Source organism: Nipponia nippon, unplaced genomic scaffold (genome assembly GCF_047370975.1).
Source record: "Nipponia nippon isolate SJK-2023a ecotype South Korea unplaced genomic scaffold, ASM4737097v1 scaffold_10, whole genome shotgun sequence".
NCBI lineage: Eukaryota > Metazoa > Chordata > Aves > Pelecaniformes > Threskiornithidae > Nipponia > Nipponia nippon.
The window spans coordinates 7,607,640-7,628,879 of NW_028262291.1; the positions used below are offsets into that span (position 1 = coordinate 7,607,640).

At 36.5% G+C, this 21,240-nt stretch overlaps 1 long non-coding RNA gene across 1 annotated transcript in view; it reads left to right on the forward strand.

The window, feature by feature from the left end:
- Nucleotides 1-20,821, forward strand: part of LOC148057052 (uncharacterized) — a 54,700-nt gene extending 33,879 nt beyond the window's left edge. The window contains exons 2-3 of the long non-coding RNA XR_015702035.1: nt 18,045-18,113; nt 20,772-20,821. This is a non-coding gene — a long non-coding RNA (uncharacterized LOC148057052). The remainder of the gene's footprint in view (nt 1-18,044; nt 18,114-20,771) is intronic.
- Nucleotides 20,822-21,240: the final 419 nt, after the last annotated feature.

Sequence of the window (21,240 nt, forward strand, 5' to 3'; positions counted from 1 at the left end):
AAAAACATAAAACATGTTGTGCTTCCAGTTGTATTGGCTTTATACAATACTACTATGCTGTTTTCAAAGAAGTTTATCTTGAGGATCAGTCACAGGAAATTTGCATCTTCAAAATGGGGAAATGTTACAATGTCCACTGACTTGCTGAATATTATTCAGCCGCTTCTAGTGTCTTCAGTAGAGCTGCTCCAGATTCCCACCACGGTCAGTGCAAAACATTGCCCACTTTGTGTAGAGGGGCAGAAATCAGGACTGGTGGTGATTGGTGAGGAGAAGAATTTGGCTATTCTTTTTGATTTCTCATCTGCCTGGATTTGAAGAAGCAAGTACACAGGTCATACCAATGGATCTTGCACTACAACAACTTTTCTTCCACTGGCATGGGCCTGTTGGGGGCAAAAATGTTAATGTAGCTGGCAAACTTCAAATGTAGTGCAGCACTTTAGCACCTAAATTGTATCAATTGATGAGATTATTAATATGGGAAAAACATTGCATTGTAGTTGATGTTAAGAGTGCTATGACAATTTATACCAGCTGCCTATATTGCCTTTCTGAATGTTCTTCCTTAGCACACCCCCAAAATAGAGAGACTTGGTCATTCAGTTCTATTTGCATTTCACTTATGATTGGAATCTGTCATCTTTGAACAACTGAAATAGTTCCTCTTTTGAATAGCCTCCAGGATATGGTAATTAACTAACAGATTTGTCTTCATTTTTACTATTCTCCATCTCTGAATTTTTCCTCATCTCTCTCTTTTTTTTTATTTCCCTTCTTAAATTCCTGATGCTTTGTTTCTTCTGTGTTTTTTTAATGAACTAAATAAAAGTTGTTGCAAGAACTTCACAATGAATATGCGTAGGAATTTATGTATTCATTTAATTTGGTGCACGTTCTCCTTTAAGCGCGCTACCTGAAAGAAAAGCGTCTTCTCGATAGTTCCTCTCCCCACGTACTGACACACACCTTCTCGACAAGGAATTCCAACGAATACATCTTTTTGGCATATACTGTATTTACTGCAACAAACCAGGAGAGAAACAAAGAATGAATCAGTTAGGGGCTGAAATGCCCCAAGGGTGTAAAATGGGCCAGAGTTACCTGTCCAGGAAGAAAAGGTAGCCTTTTGAAACTATTGCTTGGCAGTGCAGACACAAGCCTCTGTTTATTATGGAAGATCTTGATTCATTTTCTTCTTGAAGTATTAACTTCCTTTACTTGCACATAGTTAGAACAATGTGTTTTGAGCAATTTTTTTTTTTTTTTCAACAGGCATTAAAAATAAATCTGGTAAACCTGGTTCTGATTTCACTGACAGTAGCATAAATCAGTTCATGCCAGCCAAAGGCGATAGACCTCATTCTTCTCTCACTTCTGTCAATTTTAGGCAAGCTATGCCTGTTTGTACCGTTTTCCTCTCTTACACTGGTATAAGTTTAAAAGAACTGTACTGAGGGAAGTAAGGTTGTTAAAGTTAACAAAGTTTGAGAAGAACAAAAGGTTTCCTTACACACATGGACATATACTGTAATATTGCCTCTTTGTTTATAAATAGGTGATAGAAGGAAAGGCTGCTGTGATATTTGAACCACTGTGTTGTGTTCTGACTGATCAAAACCATTATCTGTACTGGCAAATTACCTTCATTTTAAAGCAAGGTAGAAAAAAAACCACGCTGTCTCTTATTAAGTGTAGCATTGCTTTTAGTCAATAAAATTTGATAATTTTGTAAACATTTTATTATGTACCTAATTCTAACAAATCAAGATCTAGCAACTTTCCTTGTGGATTTCTCTTATTACATGTTTTTTTCTTACAGAGTGTTCTAATAAAAAGACAGTCTGGCCCAAAAATGTAAACCAGTTTGACAAATGCCCTACTCAGCTGAACTTTTACGTCTTTCTTTCCTCACAACTTCTTGTTTCAAGGTGCTGACTTGAATTTTTGCCTTTGGAGCCAAGCTATTTTGTGAGCACCTGTGACTTTCTAAAAGAAGTTTGTATGTCTATATTTGTTCCATTTTGCAAAGTTGTGTTAGATCCTTCTGTCACACAATAAAAGATCTCTTTTATATCTAGCTTCCTTACCTGAATGTCCTCTAATGATCTTAACGTTCACTGACCTGTCCTATGGAAAAGAGAAAACACTAACTAAAGTGCTCATATGTAGAGCCTAGATGCTCTTATTTTTATTCTTGAAGGAATTCACATAATAGCAATTCCATGTACTTGTCAAAGTTCACAAGCATGTCTAAAGCAATATTTGTGTTGCTAGCTGTCATTGTTATAGCCTGTGCCGTAGAATTATTGTTCAGGTTACATCAGGACTTGCATTACATTGTTTTCCTATGGCCATTATCTTTCTTTCCCACAACAAAGATCAGTTGATCCAGTGTGTATGTTCTGTGGGATGCTGTTGAGGCAGGAGCAGCAAAGTTCAGCAATTTAAGGTGGGTTTTTTTTTTTTTTATGTTTAGGAGGGAAAACAAGGCGTTCAGTTTGAGAAGAGAATGATTGGGTGGTGAAAGTGATTGAATCAGGAGTTTTGGGGGTATCTATTTGAAGAATGGGGTTATCTGAAAGAAAAGCAAAAAAGATTTGGAGCATGCGGATAGGGTGGTTTGAAAAAAAAAAGTGTGTTTATTTAGCCAGAATAATATTTTAGAGTAGCAGTGGTTGGACCACAATGTCAAAATGATGGTGTTTTTCCTGTCATGCATGTCTTGAAATTTCTTCTGTTTTTTTATAGTAGAGGTGCTGTTCAGCACTTCCGCCAAAATATCAGTTTTAATTTAGTTCAAAGTTTCTACTTTTTTCTGGGTGAAACTTGATCTACAAAATCAGAAAGTCTGCTATGAGTTGAAGTTAGAAAACAAATGATGCTAATCAATTTAGGAATTTCTCAGTAAACTTGGAAGTATTAATATAATCCTCAAATTTTGTTTTGCTTTTCTCTTTCTTTCAGAACATTTACCTAAGCTTTGAAACTCCTTTTTATTTGTAATAGTCGAAGAAGGTTTGTTATCTTCTTTTTTTTAAATCACTTGTGAGAAAATGCTTTCCATTTCCATCATAATCAAGGGAAAATGTTACTGCTCTTGACAGCTAGCAACCATGGAAGAGGTAGCAAGAATGAAGCTTTTCCTTTGGTGACGTAAGCAGGCAGATGAGCAAGCAGATTTCTCTTTATACCAAAATAAGTGATCTCATGTGAGGTACAGAGATGGTATGAGGCTGATGGCAAGTGTGTTAACTTTACACTCAAAGCGGGAGCCGTGACAAGTCTGGTGAATACATTAAAAATGTACATATTCAGATTTATATAAATTATTATTTTGGGGGGTCTTACCTATGCAAACAGAATTTGGAATTATGCGGTGTGCAGCCTGACCTGGTTCTCCTCAGTCAACATGTAACCGTTCCCCAGGGTTTAATGTAATCGTGGAGACTAGAGTTTCTAGTAAGAAAGGGTCTCATCTGTTTGAACTACTTATGCTTTATAATAACAGAACCGATACCGACAGATCAATCTATTTAAACAAAGTAAAAAAGAGTAGAATCAAAGCCTATTCCTCTTTTCCCAAACTATTTAGTTGCATATAAATAACTTAAATAGCTTATTAATTATTTCTGGATTTGTTATTCTCGGCAATGGTCTGTACTTGGTACCAGGTAAATACATCTGCTTTAAATTGCATTGCTTATTTTCTTATAATAGCTCTTTCTGCCAGAATACCTTCCCTCCCAGGCCTTGCAGACACTGATTTGATGCTCCTTAATCTAGACAAGTTTGTGTTATGACGCTTTATCCACCTTCCATTCATTTTCAGGAATGCTACCATCATTTTTGTCTCCTTTCATAATAATGTGGGTCTGCACCTTTAAAACCTGCTTGTGTCTGTGTATTTATGTCAGTCTAAAGCAGTGTCCCAAAGAATTGTAAACATGATGTGCTCCATTTTCTGTCCACTACACTGTCTCATGGGAGAGGAGGCTGACCGCCTGGGACACCTTGTTACACTGAACAAAAATCAGGCCCCACAGCTGTGCAATGTGAAAGCCTTGGGGATGAGCACACTGCTGGGCTGTCCTAAAGACATTGTTGTCATAACTGCTTAGCTTGAATCCCTGATTTCTTGACACTCCCTGTAATTACCCAAGCCACTAAGTTAGTGTCTCAAAAATCATCTGTGGTTATTAACATAGTTGAAATTGAATGCAAGTAAATTTAAGACACATAGCATGTGAAAAATTTGCAGAGGAATAGTATGTACGGTAACAGATATCACAACCTTACACTTGAATGAAAAATAATGTTTGGTATATTCTAGATGCCACTTGTCCTGTTTACAACATACAGGCAATGTTGGTACTCAGATGTTTTCCCTAAATTATACTGTCTGTTCCCAGAAAGCATATCTGCCTTAACTATTAACTCCTTCAAACATTTACAGTTCAGAGAGCATCCCAGAAGGACAAATGACAACAGTCAACTGCAAAAGGCAGCTTTTCTTTCCCCCAAAACTACAAACTCGCTTGTACACGAAGGGAAATAAACCCTCCACCACCGTCTATGTGTGTATAACAGTGCCATCTAGTGAGTCTTGTCCTGACAGTGGACAAAAATTCAGCAGATTGGGTTGAATTGCTGTTCAACCCATTCACTATTCATCTGTTCACTATTCAGCTACTTGGAAACAGCACTGCTCTGTGTTTTTTGTATTCTCCAGGTACTGTCTTTCTCACAAATATTTGTTCATGATTATTATATGTGCTTTTTAGGGTTCTAATATGAGACGGGGTTCTTGTCCTTTTTTAAAGCTGGCTTTGGCTCTTTGTCTTTGAAACAGAGTATACTAGTTTTGCCTTACCTTGATCAGATTTGCTCTTTTATTTATTTTTGAAGTGTAAAGAGATGTAGTTTTGTCCATAGGTGCTGTTTCTCCAAAAGCTAAGCAAATGCAGGTTTTAAGCAAGCATCTTTTTTGAAGTATGTTTCTTCCCTCATTTAAACTGAGAAAAAAATGAAATTACTCGACTAAGATGACTGACAGGTAAAAATGTCATGAATCCACACACACCACATAACAAGAAAACTGTGAAGAAGAAAGTATGATCAATGCATGGAAACATACAACCACCAGCAGGTTTATCATAGAGCAGAATAGCTGTCATAAATAAGATGTTCCACATGCATGCTGCGTTCTCCTCAAAGATGTGGCTATTATTAGAGAAATAGGTAGAACAAGCACTACAGAGTCTAGTACTTCGTGCCTCTCAAAAGAAATGAAACAAAACAGAAAAATATGTTTAGCTATGGTACCATGAACAACTTAAAGTTAATTTTGATACTTTCCATTTACCTCAGCATATATTAGATACTTTGTGAAATCACAGGGCTGCAGTTAAGATCAGTATTGATCCTAAGTATTGAAGCTAGGTAATCTCACTAGATAAATGGAAAAAATAGTGGGAAACCCAAGGGTCTTTTGGCAGGCTGTTATTCGTTCGGCGTTCTCTCACGGTCTGTTACCTATCAGTGCTGAGATGATATGAACCAAGTCACACAGGTGCAAAGCTAAGTTTATCTATTGTAGCAATATGTATTTTCTGTAAGTCTCTATATTTCAGGAGTATTTTGGCTTCTCAACATGTATTTTTAACACAGAAAATATTTCATTAGTTAATGGATCAGTTACTTCTATACTGGACTTAACTTCTAAAAAAGTGTTTGGTGCCCACATTCCTAACAGTTTGTGAGAATTACAGCTATAAAAAATATCAAATATTTTATGATTCTGCATGGCAAATGCTAAAGTTAAAGGGCATTTACATTTTTTTATGGAAGTGGCTAACATAAACGGATAATTGGAAGTTAGTGGAAAATGAGAGTTATTCTTCAGATTGCCACTTAAATCTAAGCAAGCTTGCAACAGTAATCAACCGATGTTACCATGCAAGGACTGCTTGCTAATGAGGGACATAATTTGAGAGTTTTAGTTATCAATTGGCTGAATAAACAACCTATTCACATAGCTATACTGCAATTGAACTAACTGCTAGCTTTTTATATTATTTGAATCTACTAATAACTAATGATGTTCAACAGTTTATATGGCAAATTTTACAGCAAAGAAACATCTTTCTAACAATTAAACCTACTCAAGTGGGATTTAAGAGCCATCTAAGAACAGGAGGTGCCTCGCTGCCAGGTTACAGAAGCAAGACCGTGGCCCCCTGAAGTTTTCAAATGCTGTCTGTCTGTCTTACCTCTTCAGTGGTGAAATTTCGCTGGTTGGTTGGTTTGTTTGTTTGTTTTTCCTGCTTTAGAGAGTGTGTAGTTGTGGTTTAACTAAATGCAAAGTTTTACTACAGTGCAGGCCCAACTAGTTTAGGTGGCTGATTGTCCAATATCATTGACATGGGTTTCCTGAAGTCTCCTCGTTTAATAGTTGGAAGAAAGCACTGGAGAAAATCTTTAATAAAATAGCACAGGCATACTGTTGTTCATCTAATTTTTGGCTTGTCTTAGAGCTAAGTCAAATGGACTTGCTTCAGAAAGTGCGGGACAAATGACTAAACTATCTTGCTTTTTCCTAACCAGCTGTATCTTGCCATGACTCATGTACATCATATTGAAAAGCTGCGCTTGTACTTAGCTCCAGGTTTTCCTTTCCTGCGTTTGAAGTACAGGAGAGCCACATCTTAAGTTGCCTTTTGTTTTACATTGCTTATGTCTACAGACATAGAGCCTGTGAAAGGGGCTATAGTAAAAAGGACATGCACCAAGTCTGGGACCTAGCCACACAGCTTTCTCCTCTTAATGTTTATCGACTGCTCTATTCTACTAGCTCTACCCTTTATAGGTGTGAATTTCAGATTAGCTATAGTATTTGATGGAATGTAATTTATATTTTCTTGGTGGGTGCTCTATAGTGTAGTAGTAGCTGGTGGTTCATAGGCAGTGAGCTGATGGCTGCATTGCTTGTTTGAGTGAATCTGTCAAAGAAATTAATGAGTCCCATGTATTCTGAATTCTACCCAAAGGAACAAGTGAGGATTTTCCGGCATCTACTGTAGTCTTACCGGAGTATACATTTGAGGACTGAAAACCCCCTTAATTTTACAGGGATAACCTGTCGGTTCTCCAGGGCTATTTAGATATAACTATAGTGCCATGAATATTCTCTCTAGCTGTGTCAACTGTACCTTACCAGATAGACTAGCCCTTAGATTAACCTCAAGTCTCCTAACCTGAGCATTAAAGTAATTTTTTTAATCAAGGCATTTTTAATAATGGAGATACTTATCCCATTTTGACTCAAAGAGCATATGTGTGTTCCTTCTTTGCTAACAAAAAGTAAACTCCATTTCGATAGCATCATATATTTATTATAAAATACACTTTCTGGTGATATGATGTTAAGACAACAGTACTATCCAAGATAGACAACTAGGAAGTGAATTTAGTCTTCAGAATTATTGTCATGTTTTTGTTTGGTTTGTGTGGGGTTTTTTGTTATTTGTTTTTTGGGTTTTTTTTCCCTTTCTTTTTCTTTTTTTTAATTTTTCTTTGACTATTGGCAAAAATTGGGCTGGAAACCTTTAATGTCAATTATGTCAGGATTACCCTACCATCAACAGAAGCCAGAAAGTACATGTCAGCCCATAAGAGCTGTGCTTTGGAAAATAGCGGTACCACCAGCACTTTATTTACATTCTCTGCCTACACTGGGAAGCCTAAGGTCTGTTGATGACTGGTGTGAGTTTTAAAAGAGCCTTCAGGTTGCTCTAGCAAGTTGAAGTTCAGTGCATATGTAAACATGACAAGGGGAATAAACGTGTGTTGGGCTTCATTTCCTCTGAGAGTCGTGTGGTCTAGTCCTTAATCACATCAAAAAATCTGGGAATTAAATCCCATATGGTGGCAGGAATATTTATCTCTTGATTCAAGGTGTTGGTGGATTATTTGATGAAAACACACAAACTATGCCACAGATACATCTGAAAGACACACTAAGTAACCTGTTAAGTTTCTTTAATAGACTGGATTTGTATTGTGTATTAGTTTATGCAAATTTTGTAAGACAGAAGCAAAAAATGAAGATAGTTATCTGTATTTTCTAATCGTGGGTGTTGCATGTGTTGAATATTGCTGAATTAAAATTAATTTAATTACTATATTCAGTCACTTTTTTTGCTGCACTCTGTTCCTTCTGTGTCTGAGTATGATGATAGTGTGATGTAATAATTACTCTAATTTTCTTTCAGAAATTCTTAGGTGCTTAGATTTAAAAAGCAAAGGTTGTCGCCTTCCAACTGATAGACATGCAACTAACAATAGTGAACACTGAGTAGTCAGTCGCTGTAATCATCTTTAACTTGTCACCCTGTGAAATCAAGGGAATAAAAAATATTTATTATATTATAAAGGCAAATAAGAAAAATGTCTAGCTCTTTTGAAATTATAAGTTCTTTACAGTATTTTTATTGTTAATTTTAAAAAATGGACAAATAGAAACAAAATTAAGTGAACGTCCAGGTTCAAAGACAAAGCTGAGCAACAACATTTTTATTTAAAAAAAAAAAAAAACAAACCAAAAAAACTGGACTTCCTCTGAGAGAGAGAGAGAGTGTCAAAGTCAGGGTTTGTCTTTGGTGATTTGAATGCCCCTGACACACTATTAGATTTGAGGAAATTTGTGTTTGAACTTAGAATTTAGCTTTGGTTTGCTTGACAACTGTCTTATTTTAGAGTGATCTTATGTCCATGCATTTTTTTCTGTTATGTAGTAGGCCAGATTTTTGTTTTCTATGATCACCCTTTTATTCATTTCAGTGGAGTTTTCCTACATTTAATTTGAAACAAGTAAGAGGAAATTTAGGCTGTGAATCACTCATTTACCATATTTGATAATATATTCATACTGTATGCTTACAGCTACTGTTCATACTGAAGTTCTTGAGAGCGCAAGCTCCGTTTATAAGCATAAGGTGCATTTCATATAATGTAACTTCAATTTTTTTATTTCTTTCTATTATTTCTATAAAATTTTATTTCTTTCTATTCTATAAATAGAAAAGTTTACTGTTTACTTTCCAGTCCTGCATTCAATTTTACAAATGCGAAAGTATTCCAGGTTTTGAGGAATCATTTGTAGAGTTCTTGCAGCATGCCATTACAAACAAAAGTTACCTTTGTAACGTCAGTGTTTGAATTTAAAATTGTACAGGGAGGACTATGACTAGAATTCTTTAAACATCTAAAAATAATTTTCTGATTATGGAAGGTCATACTTTTTGTCCTTGCTAGCCTTTCAAAAATTAATTTTCTCTGTGTGATGTTTCTTCAAGAGACTTGCGCTGTGTGTGTGTGTGTGTGACAGAGAGAGAATCAGGATGTTAGTGTTTTCCTAATACAATGTACTTGAAGTTATTTTTACAAGGCTTTATTTAAATGGCTAAAGGGTTTTTTGTTTGCTCCAAATGCTTGTGGGAGACCATCTTTAAATATTAACAAGAGAAACACAACTCAATGACAAGGGAAAAATTTAAGAACATGAATGATCAGAATTGCTTTTATTCAGAAAAATGTCAGTATTGGGCAGCTAAGAGTGGTTGAGAACCAAAGCCTTCCTCAAAATAGATCCAAGCTTAACAGTCAGCTTGACATTGACAGTAGATTAGAGGTGATGGAAATATAGAAGCACGTATAGGAGATGCATATATACATATAACTCAAAATAATTTTAATATCTTGAATGGTGGCATCCGGAGGGTAGTGGTCAATGGCTCAATGTTCAGATGGAGATCGGTGACAAGTGGTGTCCCACAGGGGTCCATATTGGGACCAGTACTGTTTAGTATCTTCATCAGTGACAACGACAGTGGGATCAAGTGCACCCTCAGCAAATTTGCAGATGACACCAAGCTAAGTGGTGCGGTTGATACGCTTGAGGGACGGGATGCAATTCAGAGGGACCTGGACAAGCTTGAGAAGTGGGCCTATGTGAACCTCGTGAGGTTCAACAAGGCCAAGTGCAAGGTCCTGCACATGGGTCAGGGCGAGCCCCAGTATCAAGACATGCTGGGGGATGAAGAGATTGAGAGCGGCCCTGAGGAGAAGGACTTTGGGGTACTGGCAGATGAAAAGCTGGACATGAGCCGGCAATGTGCTCTCACAGCCCAGAAAGCCAGCCATATCATGGGCTGCATCAAAAGAAGCGTGGCCAGCAGCTTGAGGGAGGTGATTCTGCCCCTCTGCTCTGCACTGGTGAGACCCCACCTGCAGTACTGTGTCCAGCTCTGGAGTCCTCAGCAGAGGAAGGACATGGACCTGTTGGAGCGGGTCCAGAGGAGCGCCACAAAAATGATCAGAGGGCTGGAATACCTCTCCTATGAGGACAGACTGAGACAGTTGGGGTTGTTCAGTCTGGAGAAGAGAAGGCTCCAGGGAGACCTTATTGCTGCCTTTCAGTACTTAAAGAGGGCTTATAAGAAAGATGGGGACAAACTGTGTAGCAGGGCCTGTTGCGATAGGACAAGGGGTAATGGTTTTAAGCTAAAAGAGGGTAGATGTAGACCAGATGTAAGGAAGAAATTTTGTACGATGAGGGTGCTGAAACACTGGAACATGTTGCCCAGGGAGGTGATAGGTGCTCCATCCCTGGAAACATTCAAGGTCAGGTTGGATGGGGCTCTGAGCAACCTTGATCTAGTTAAAGATGTCCTTGCTCATTGCAGGGGGGCTGGACTAGATGACCTTTAAAGGTCCCTTCCAACCCAAACTATTCTAATATTCTATATTCAAATAGCTAACAAACAGATAGGCTGTTAGATGTAATTGGCAGGCTGACCTTTCTCCTTTCTTGGCCTCAGTTTACATCTTATTGAACTTATGATTCAAGTTAGTATTATAATGTCAATACTATTCTAGTTGTAGACGAGACAAATTAAGAAACTATTGTACAAAAGGGCAAGGATTGTGGGTGAACCATGTATGGGAGTTCCCAGTGAAATATTACAGGTTAGCACAAAAATACAACCAAAAGCAATGTTGTGACAGCATGCATCATTTGATTGTTGTATCTCTTCCATCTGCTGTGTTTATCGAATGCTTATTTTGCCTCCCTGAATTAGAAGGCTGAAAGCAGTGGAGTCTGGCCTGAAGACTGCTTGCAAAGGGGTCTGGCCCATCCTGACATCTGAAATAGGCAAAGGTCCCCTTGGCTTCCCTTGTCAGTCCACGATGCCTGGGAAGAACCTGAAATCCTCCAAATCCCTAAATGCCTATGGTTATAGTGCTATTTATGGAAATGAAAATCCCTCCTCTGTCATCCACCATTTTCTGGGCCATGAAGTTTTTGCAGTTCTGTGAAGGAGCTAATCCAACTCCCTACATTGCTCCTGAGGCTAGATTAGCTGTTGGGGATGAAATGTTGGGTGTAAATGTCTGGAATCTCCTCAGTTATGAGTGCATCAGTGTGCCAGTAATGTATGTGTTGCACCTCAGCCTTTCCTTCCTCCGTTGGCATTCCCTTCCTATCACAGACAAAATGCAGCAGCTTTTGCACAGCTGGAAACTCTCCAGTGTGTAAGAAATAGTCAGCTGAGCAGGCCCATGTTCTCCTTGATCTCTTTAAAGATGCTTGATGAGCCTGGTGCAAGTAGTCTGTGGATGGAAGGTGAACCACTCAATGAATCAGTTTACTAAAAAGGTATTAGTAAGGAAACTTGGTAAAACAACTTTTCACCCAGATCTTTCATAGAATTTAGAAATCTAAATATCTTGTTTAGTCCCTGGGGGGAGGTGGGGAAACCACTCTCTCAGCCCCACCATTTTTTTTTTTTTTTTTTAACTTCTATATTTAGGTCACATGCCCATGCTCAGCTCTCTTTATTAAAATTAAAAAAACCCTCACCTATTAATAAATTTATGTCTGGATATGTTTCTCTATTCTAAATAAATAAAAGTTAAATAAAATTCTAAAATGCTGAATAAGTAAATTCTAAATAATGTGTCTCTATTCTAAAATTTTAACAATTTTCAGAGTTCCTTGGAAATGCTATTAGTTAGGATCTGTTTCTTTGTGAGTTCCAATGATTTGTATTTCCTTTCATTCTTACTAGCCCTAACTAGGATTACCTACTCCTCTCTATTGACTTTGTATTGTTTCCTTTCTAACATGAATCCAAGCTGGTCCCTGGGGAATATGTGAAATTTCCTGTATTCTATTTGTGCCAGCAGAAGATGATGACATTCTTACAACTTCAAGTAATAGTCTGCTTGCTACAAAGTAGGAAATAACAACATGCGATTACATACTTTGCTGTGTAACTTTGGGCCTGATTCAAAATGCACTGGAGACGGTACAATAAGACTTTTTGTAGGGGACTCATAATAGTGGGGAAAAAAAGTGTGAGACAGAATGGGTACCTGACCAAAACTTTGTCCTCATCTACATATTATGTTAAACAGATGGTAAGGTGACATTTTAGAGGTGTATGTTTAGTGGAGGAAAAAAAAATAGGGCCAGCTTGTATGATTATTTCCAGTGATTTTAGGGCACTGTTTAATTTTGATCAAAATAAGAAAGAATCTACATTATTTTCTTGGTAACAGGATGTAACCTGTTGACCTTTGGGCACATTCAGTTAAGCTAAATCTCCACTGTTTCAAGAATCCACAAATTCCACAGGGGAAAGTTTTCTCCCATGACCATTTTATCAAGGCAGCTGAGCTTCTGTTCGTTCTGTTGGTAAAACCATATGGCAATACCTATTGAAATAGGATGCTAACCAAGTAAGGATCTTGAAGACCATCTTAATTCTTTTGCACATTGAAATTACTATTGATTCTGAGTCACAGTGGTGTGACTCATCCTGAAATTTAGACATGTCCCCAAGACGTTGCTGCATCAGAGGCTCATGTAGAAATTAGCATTAGGGTTGTTTGGTTTTGGGGGGGGTGATGGGAAAGGTGTTGTTTTTCCTTTTTTCTTTTTCTTTGATCGCAAAGGGGGAGGGGAGAAGTGAGGCACCAATATTTACATGAGAATATCTTTTTTTTCTTCATCTATTTAAATACTTAAGTTGATGCTTCAGCTAGTAAACCAGATGTTTTCTGGTGTGATGCTGTGGTTACTAATGCTCACTTTTTTTTTTTTTTTTTAGGAAATATCTTATTTATTTACAGTATATGAGAATTACGCATATAGTTTAGATCTCTAAGCATATTATCCACCCTCCAAAGACTTTGGTGATTCCTGCTGGGAATAGTTATGAACAGTTCTCTGAAAAAGCAGGCCAATATTCATCACTGGTCAAAAAACAAATAGAATGTTAGGCATTACTAGCAGAGGAATTTAAAGCAAATCAGCAAACTAATTTGTGCTGCTGGATAAATCTATTTGTAAAGTTGTGTAATTTTGTAAATTTAAATTTTGAATACTTCATGCAATTTTGCTTGATTAATTTCAAAAAAGACCTAGTAGTACTAGAAAGTCCTTGACTGATCAAAAGCATGGAGTGTCTTTCATATGGATTATAAAATGAATTATAATAAATTACAATTTCGCAGCTTAGAGAAGAGATAAGAGGAAGAGGAGAAGATAGAGGGATATGCAAATATACAAACTGATATACCGAATAAAATTTTTAGCTTGTAAATAAATTTATAGCTAATGGAAGAAATTACTTTTTGCACAATTTATACTTGTAGAACCCATTACCACAGGATGTTGTGGAGACCAAAAATGTAAAGAGATTAGGCAAATTTGTGGATTATGTTTCCTGAATTACCTGCTAAACCTGATGGTCCAGATACAACTTCCAGGTTCTGTCTCTAAGATCCTTAAAGCATAACACAGAGGCAGTTATCATATGCACCCTGTGATCTTCCGTTCCTTCAGGAAAGTATGTTGGACTAGGCAGGCCTAGACTTAGTAAATTTGTTCATACAGTCTGACAAGATGATGATATAATATTCCAAATATTTCGGATTTGTAGTATCTGGCAAATGTTAATATACTTCAGTGACTTCTATGCCTGGTTTGAAAAGACTGGAAATGGATGCAGAAAAAAGATATTGTGGGACATATCTATTTTAGTATTATTTTATAACATAGTTAATGTTTCTTTCCAATATTTTTCCCTTCCACTTTTCAAGAACTTAAAAAAAAAAGGTATTACTTTGTATTTCTGACTGTTTGCAATTATTTAGGTTACATGCCACATCAGCGCAAAGTGAAAAATCGTCAGCCTCTCTATTTCCATTCATATTATTCACGTTTATTTTATTAGAGACATCTATGATTTGTTGATACCACTCTAACGTTTCATTTCTTAAGGGAAACACAGTTTTAGAGCAAGAAGCCTCTAGAGCCTGCAAGCAGGAGGCGGAAGTGAGTGGGCTGATATTGAGAAAAGCACTGTTGATTGACATGATATATTGGTTTAGAGTATATTAACTTATCTCACACTTTAAAGAGTCAAAATTAACTCAGGAACGTGTTTAGAATCCTAACACCTCAACAGATGGAAAGCTCCCTTCCTTCCTCCTCCCCCCAAATCACCTGGCAAAGAGTGAGCCAAGGCTAAAAAGGTGTTTTAGAGAATTTTATTTCATTCTGCAAATTATTTTTTTTTTGCACTTCTCAGAATAGTTTTCAGCTTTCCACAAACCAGAATGCATCTCCATAGCTTTTCTTGTTTCCTCATAAAAAAAAAAATTCAGGAGTAAAGTTTATTTTAATTACAGTGCACACAGTATGTCATGGTCTAGTGCGTCAAGCATTGCTATTTTGTGTCTGTGCTTAATTCCAACTTTAGATGGACATACATCATAACTGTAAACACCTGCCTAGCTTCATTAAGGATAGTAAAAATATCGCATTGTGGGAGGATCATAAGCTGTGTTTTAGGCAGTTTGTGTGTGATCTCTGACAAGAACATACCGTGCTACATCTTTCTCGCTGTCTGTATTCTCCTTTGGATGAGAAATATGCAATTCTCTCTCTCTCCTTGGCCCCAACGTGCGCACGCACACACGCACACGCAGAGTATTCCAGCAGTACATATAGTAATTTAAACTAATTTTGCAATAGTCAGACTTTTTATGGAAAAATGAAACTAAATTTAAAACATCACAAGATTAGCTTAAGGCCTTAATATATACAGGTAGATTAGAGGTCATTTATAATCATTGTACTGCTGCCATAGGTTTAAGGGAGCTTAATTAATTTAAAAAAAAAAAAAAAGCTAGGGCTGTTCTGCTTTCATTTTTAAAAGAAAAAAAAAAAAAGAGGAAAAAAAGATGAGGTTAGTGCTTAAAAAAAGGATAGAAGTTTCCACATAGGGATCCAAACATGAGTAACTTGCAAACAGTCCTATCATCTGTCAAACCAACTACCACATCAAATTCATAAATAGAAGTGTGTAAAAAGGAGACTAGGAAAACCAAATTCCACTTTAAAGCATCATAGAAATAGGAGTTTTTTAATTAAAACTGAGCACTGCTAGTGGTATTATTAAAACTCTCTACATGCTTTGGGAGGTTGGTTTGTTTGTTTGTTTTGTATTATTTTCCAGAACACTTCTCATCTATTGCAACCATTTACAAACAGATAAACTGAGGCAAAAATAGATCAAGGGCTCCTGACCCCTTTTGATTTCAAGAGAACATGAGCACACTTCATATACTGTACTACAGGGACTTATGTACTAGTATGGCTTTATTCTAGCCCACACTTTTCTCTCCTTAAAGCTGAATGAAATGTGCACTACTTGATTTTATTATCATTAAAGTTAGTCCAACAGGAAACAACTGTTTACGGTAGAAAAATCCCAGCACTCCTGGCTCTTTAATTACCAAACTATTGAACTGCTGAAGTGTTCAGTTTAAAAATAAATAAGAAAATTGACCAAATGCAAAATCCATCATTTGGATTTTTGTGTGTTTTTTCAGCCACATGCAGTACTGATGGGCATAAATCCAGTTTCTCGTGAAGCTCCTATTTAAAGTTGCTCATCAGCTTTCCTGTGATCTTGGTCACATGGGCCTTTGTTTCTAGGCCACATCTCCTCCTACTCAGGACACTGTTCCTGCTGCTAGAAAAGTCATAGCCCCTACTGATTTCTATAGAACAACACTGAACATTTGAAATAGAATGACGTGGATGCTTGTAAGAGGTGTATTGGCATAGCAGATGTGATAATTGGGATACGCAGACTCTCAGCATCTCTGTCTTCCACTTGCTCCTTTCTAGATGGGCGTTAGTATCTTTCTGAAGTCTCATTCATAAAGCGATCGCTACCCCACAAAACAAGTAGTACACTGGTAGATATTTTCATTTTCCAAATTACATGGCAGTTGTAATCTAAATGCTAAATCACTTTGAAATTTGCCTAATGTCTTGCATTTACTGTGAATGATATGGAAAATAATTTCAAAGACAGTAATCTTTTTTTTTTTTTTTTTAATCTGCAGTATTACTGTGCTAGTATGCAGCTCTTGGAATTTTGCAGTTGCTTATATTAACTCCAGCATCACACATAATATTTTTTGCCAAGAGATTTCTTGGTACACAACCAATTAAAAGATAGCTTTGGGTAGGGTGTGGGGTTTTTTTGTGGTTATTTTGCTTTTAAGTCTTTCTCTGTGCGTGTGTGTGTATAAGTTTATATAAAAGTTTATATATATAGATAATCATATATAATGAAACCAAATTAAAAAGCTCTCACCTGAAATGTAACACTGGCAGATGGACCCTAAGACAGTAGGTGACCTGTGAGATGCCCTATTCCAGCAACGTACAGGTTGGGTCACCTCTTCTGCTCCCATAACGCACACAAAGTTTCCTATCCAGAAGGCTGACGCCTGTCCTTCTGACCCATACGTTGTTGATACATTCAAGCACTGGTGGATTTCTTGCAGATATTTCAGCTGTTCTGGAACATGTGAAGCGTTCCAATGTGTTTCCATAAAAACAACTTCTAAGCTATCCACTTTTCTCCAGAATTATCACTTGAACGCGAGTAGCTATCACCTCTGATTGCAATAACACCTACAACTAAACTGAAGGTGCTGTTAAATCTTTGCTGCATTCATTTACAAATGAACCAGCACAAAATGGTACACAAATAAAAACTGAGACATTTAACAAAGGAACGTGTACCTCTACTTTCACTGAAAAAAATGGAAGGGTTAATTGAAATCTGTGACTTGATTATCCTGCCAGTTACATTTGCTTTACATAAATAAAATTCCACGAGAAAAGACAAAGGAGTTATTCTCATGTATCTCTAGGGAATGAACACACACAATTTAGAAAATTCATTGGTAACTGAATCGGCTAGTAATGACTGCTCTAGTATGTCTATGATGAGGTTATAAATTTGTATCTTTAGAGATATGATACTCAGATATTAGTTTCATAGATCAAATATGAGACTTGATTATTTTTAAGTAATGGTAATTCCTCAGGAGTGTAAAACATGGTAGGCCCTCTATTTTACACAAACATGGTAGGCCCTCTAAGTCTCAAAAAATATAAAAGAAAATCAGATCTGAGTGAAAGACTTTTCAAATGGTCCAGTGGTCCATTTGACGTAGACAGCAGTAATACTAAGGGATTTGACTTAGCTGTTTTTTCAGTGATTGATAGATAGGTATGGTTCAATAGGGAATTATGTAGAGCGAATTTACACCAAGAAAAATCCTTGTACTTTGAAAACAAACCTGAAGACTTTCTGAGACCTTTTCAGGTCTATCTGTAAATAACCAAAGGCTTTTTTTTTTTTTCTTTTTCTTTTTCTTTTTTTTTTTTTCCTTTTTTTTGTCCATTGTGTCAAAAGATGCCCAGAGGTTGATATATAGTAGTAATTTTCAGTATATCCTTAATATTAAATTATTATGATAGATCTGTGGGTTTTGGATTTTGGGGATTTTTTCTTTGTTTGTTTTAATACAAGACAGTTTTTATGGAGAAGGAATGATTTTCTTCCTCTGTTTTACCGTTTTTCTGGTACTGCTTTGTTCTCTAGGTCCTAAAGACAGCTGATGCAGTCTTCTAGAGCCTAGGCCCCCTCAATTCTTGTTGAAGCTAACAAGAGGTGAGAGCACTCACATTTTTATAGGGCCTGGCTTTTGCTCGTTTTAATGTTCTTTGCTCAGCCTCCATTCACTTTATAATGTGAGTCATACTCTTAAGAATATTCTTATAATACCTTTGATTCCCACACCAACCCCCCTTTCTGGGCTGTCAGTTAAAAACTGGAAGATAAATTAACTTTGTCTTCAGCATCCAGTCAGTAAATCTATAAAGTCAAAGAAATATAAAGGTAGCTCTAGGGAGATATTCTGTTTTCTAGGTATCTAATCCTAATTTTTCCTTCAGGGCTAAGAACACTGAAGTCCTATCAAAATGCGTTTTCTTTCTTACCTTTGTACACTGTTAAATGCCTTCTGGGGGCAGGAAGAATCATGAAGACCTGAGAAATGGAGGTGGCTGTCATGTTTGATTTAGTTTGTGATTAGTGGCTTAGTGGACATGGGGAGTTACAGCAGAAAGAAACATGATTTCAGACCACATAGCTACTAGTTCTCAAAAGCTAGATTTTTTTTTTTTTTAAAGATAGATATCACTAAAAGGCAAAAGAAAAATGAGGTGATAATAAGATGTTAAACATGCTTCAAATCCCCCTTATTCTTTCTACCTCATACTTAAGTTTTACTTTGCTTTTATTTCAAAGTATAGTTTCAGAGTAAAACCAGCATATGCAAAATAGATATTTTTTTATTTCACTTGAATATATATAACTCTGGAATGTTATTGACTGTGTTCTTCACTCTTGCTGCCTTTTGGGGGAAAAAAAAGATTTTGTTGTCCTAATCTCTTTTTTTCTTTCTATCTAATCCTATGCAGCCTCCATATAAAATTAGCCATCTATTTTGTTTATCTCTTCATTTCATTCCTCACAAGTCTAATTAAACTTTCCAAATGAACCTACAGTATTACGGAGGTTTTTCTTGGAGTGATACTTTGAGACAAATTAAACTGGGCATGGATCTACTTCCTTTTGTCTATGGACAAAAGAAGTGCTCTGAGCCAAATACTGCCTCTGAAGCATGCTGTGGCCTCCAAGTTGGTTGGGAGAGATGTTAGAGAGTGGAGGCTCTCCCTTCACTCTGGTGAGTGGTCTTGCTAGCGTTTAGAAGAAAAGGTTTGATAACAGATGGTTCTTGGTCTCTTACTGCTGAGTGAGATATTCTTTAACTCTAAGCAGCATGTTACGCTTTAGGCTGTCTGTTGATAGCCTCCTCTTGTAAAATTCCAGTTTGTGCGGTGGGGTTTTGTTTGTTTCTTTGGTTTGGGGTGTGTTTTTTTTTTGTTGGGGGGGTGGGGGGTGGGGAGTGTTGTTTGTTTGGTTTGGTTTGGTTTCATCCAGAACAGGATTAGCATCATAGGTGATCTTGAAAGTCACATATAGATTCTGAGTTAGTTTCCCTTATTTCTTTTATCAGAAACCTGAAACAGAAAAGGTATCACTTTCCTTTTTTTCCCTTTTTCCCCTTACTCTTTCCCTCCCCTTTTTTTCTTTTTTGTGCCTCACCCCCCTTTTATTTTTCTTTAGAGCAGGAAAAGAAATTACTGTTATCTTACTTCGTAGTTACTTAAAGTGTTGCAGGATCAAATTTCTGTTGCTGCACCAATTGTAATTAAATTGAAGCTCTTTCTGGGTTTTATGATGCTTCATCTACAAAGGAAGTGATGGTACTGTAAAGGCACAAGCAAGAATTAAACTCTTATTAATGGAAGACGAAACTAATGTCAGGTACAGAATCCAGAAAACAGGCACCAAACTTAGACTGGTAGTTATGGCCCATGGCACCAATATATTGTGTTGTACAAACACGTTGTGTAGAGACCAAGTAGTGCCTGCAAAGAAAGCTGGTGGATGTAGAAATGCTAATAGACTCGTTTTATATTTTATATTAGGTCTTATTGAAATACAAATTTTATACTTTATAAGTTATGCTTCATAATGCTGTAGCCTGGTTTAGAACAAAATAAAACTGTCAAATACAGAAGAATAAAAAGAGGTAGTCATAGAAGAGAACCTTAAGAAGTAGTTAACTTTTCAACTCTGAGGCAGAATTTACAAGAGGGCAGAGAGTTAGACTCATTTAGTTATGTTTAAGGTAACAAAATTAGGGGAAAAGCTGTGTGCCATATTTGTATTAATAGACATTTATATTAGTGAGTAGCTGATGAAAGATAGGCTCGTCCCAAAGATAGTATGCAACTGTTGTTAACCTCATGTTCATGTGGGGATCATGCTCACTGATGCAAGAAGAATTTTGTTTCTTTCTGATTTAATATCTAGACCTTGAATAAGACACATTCTTTCTAAGCTGGCTACCTGTAAATCCCGAGATGTTAAGCAGAACTAATAAAATGTCAGTATTAAGATTCCTTTCTTAAGGCTATTGAAGTTATACAGCAAGTACATTGTTTTTGTATTGAATTATTTTACTTCTTGTATTACATGGTTTAGTATTTTAACATCAGTCCTTTGAGATGATTGATTTCTCTAAAGCAAATTCCTTTACTTTTTTCATATACAGAAGCCAGTGATATAGAAATTCACTGTAAGAATGTCATATAGATTCTATTTTCCCTTTTAGATTATGGTAAATTTTGCTCATCAAATGGTAGACACATTTTTTAATTGTTTTGTTAAAGTGTTCTCTCTCTCTCTTATTTTTAGAGTCTGATAAACGAGCATTTAAGGTACGAGGGCAGCCTTGAGCAAAGAGGTAAGAACAAGTTTATTCATATTTAATAATACTTTTTCTTACTAATATTGTTCTACATTCAAAAAATCCATTACAAATACTTTATGTATATGAAATAATCTTGCCAAAATGGAACACTGTAATCGTAAGTGGATTTTTCAGTGCCAAGAGGGAACCTAAAGTAGAGGGGAAAAATTTCAGTAGAGTTTATTCAGAGGCTGGAGAAAAACAGTCTCAAACTATTATTGCACTTAAAATGAGAGGATAATTCTGTTGTCCTGCCCAGTCTCAGGTAATATGCTGTCTTTGGCAAAGGAAAACAATGAATTTACTGTTCACTTATGCTAATGTAACTGAGAAATTTTTCCGTGAAGTGTCCCTTGCTTTGAGAAATAATTTAAATTAGTCATAAGAGTTAGAAATTTTTTGCCAGTCATTTGC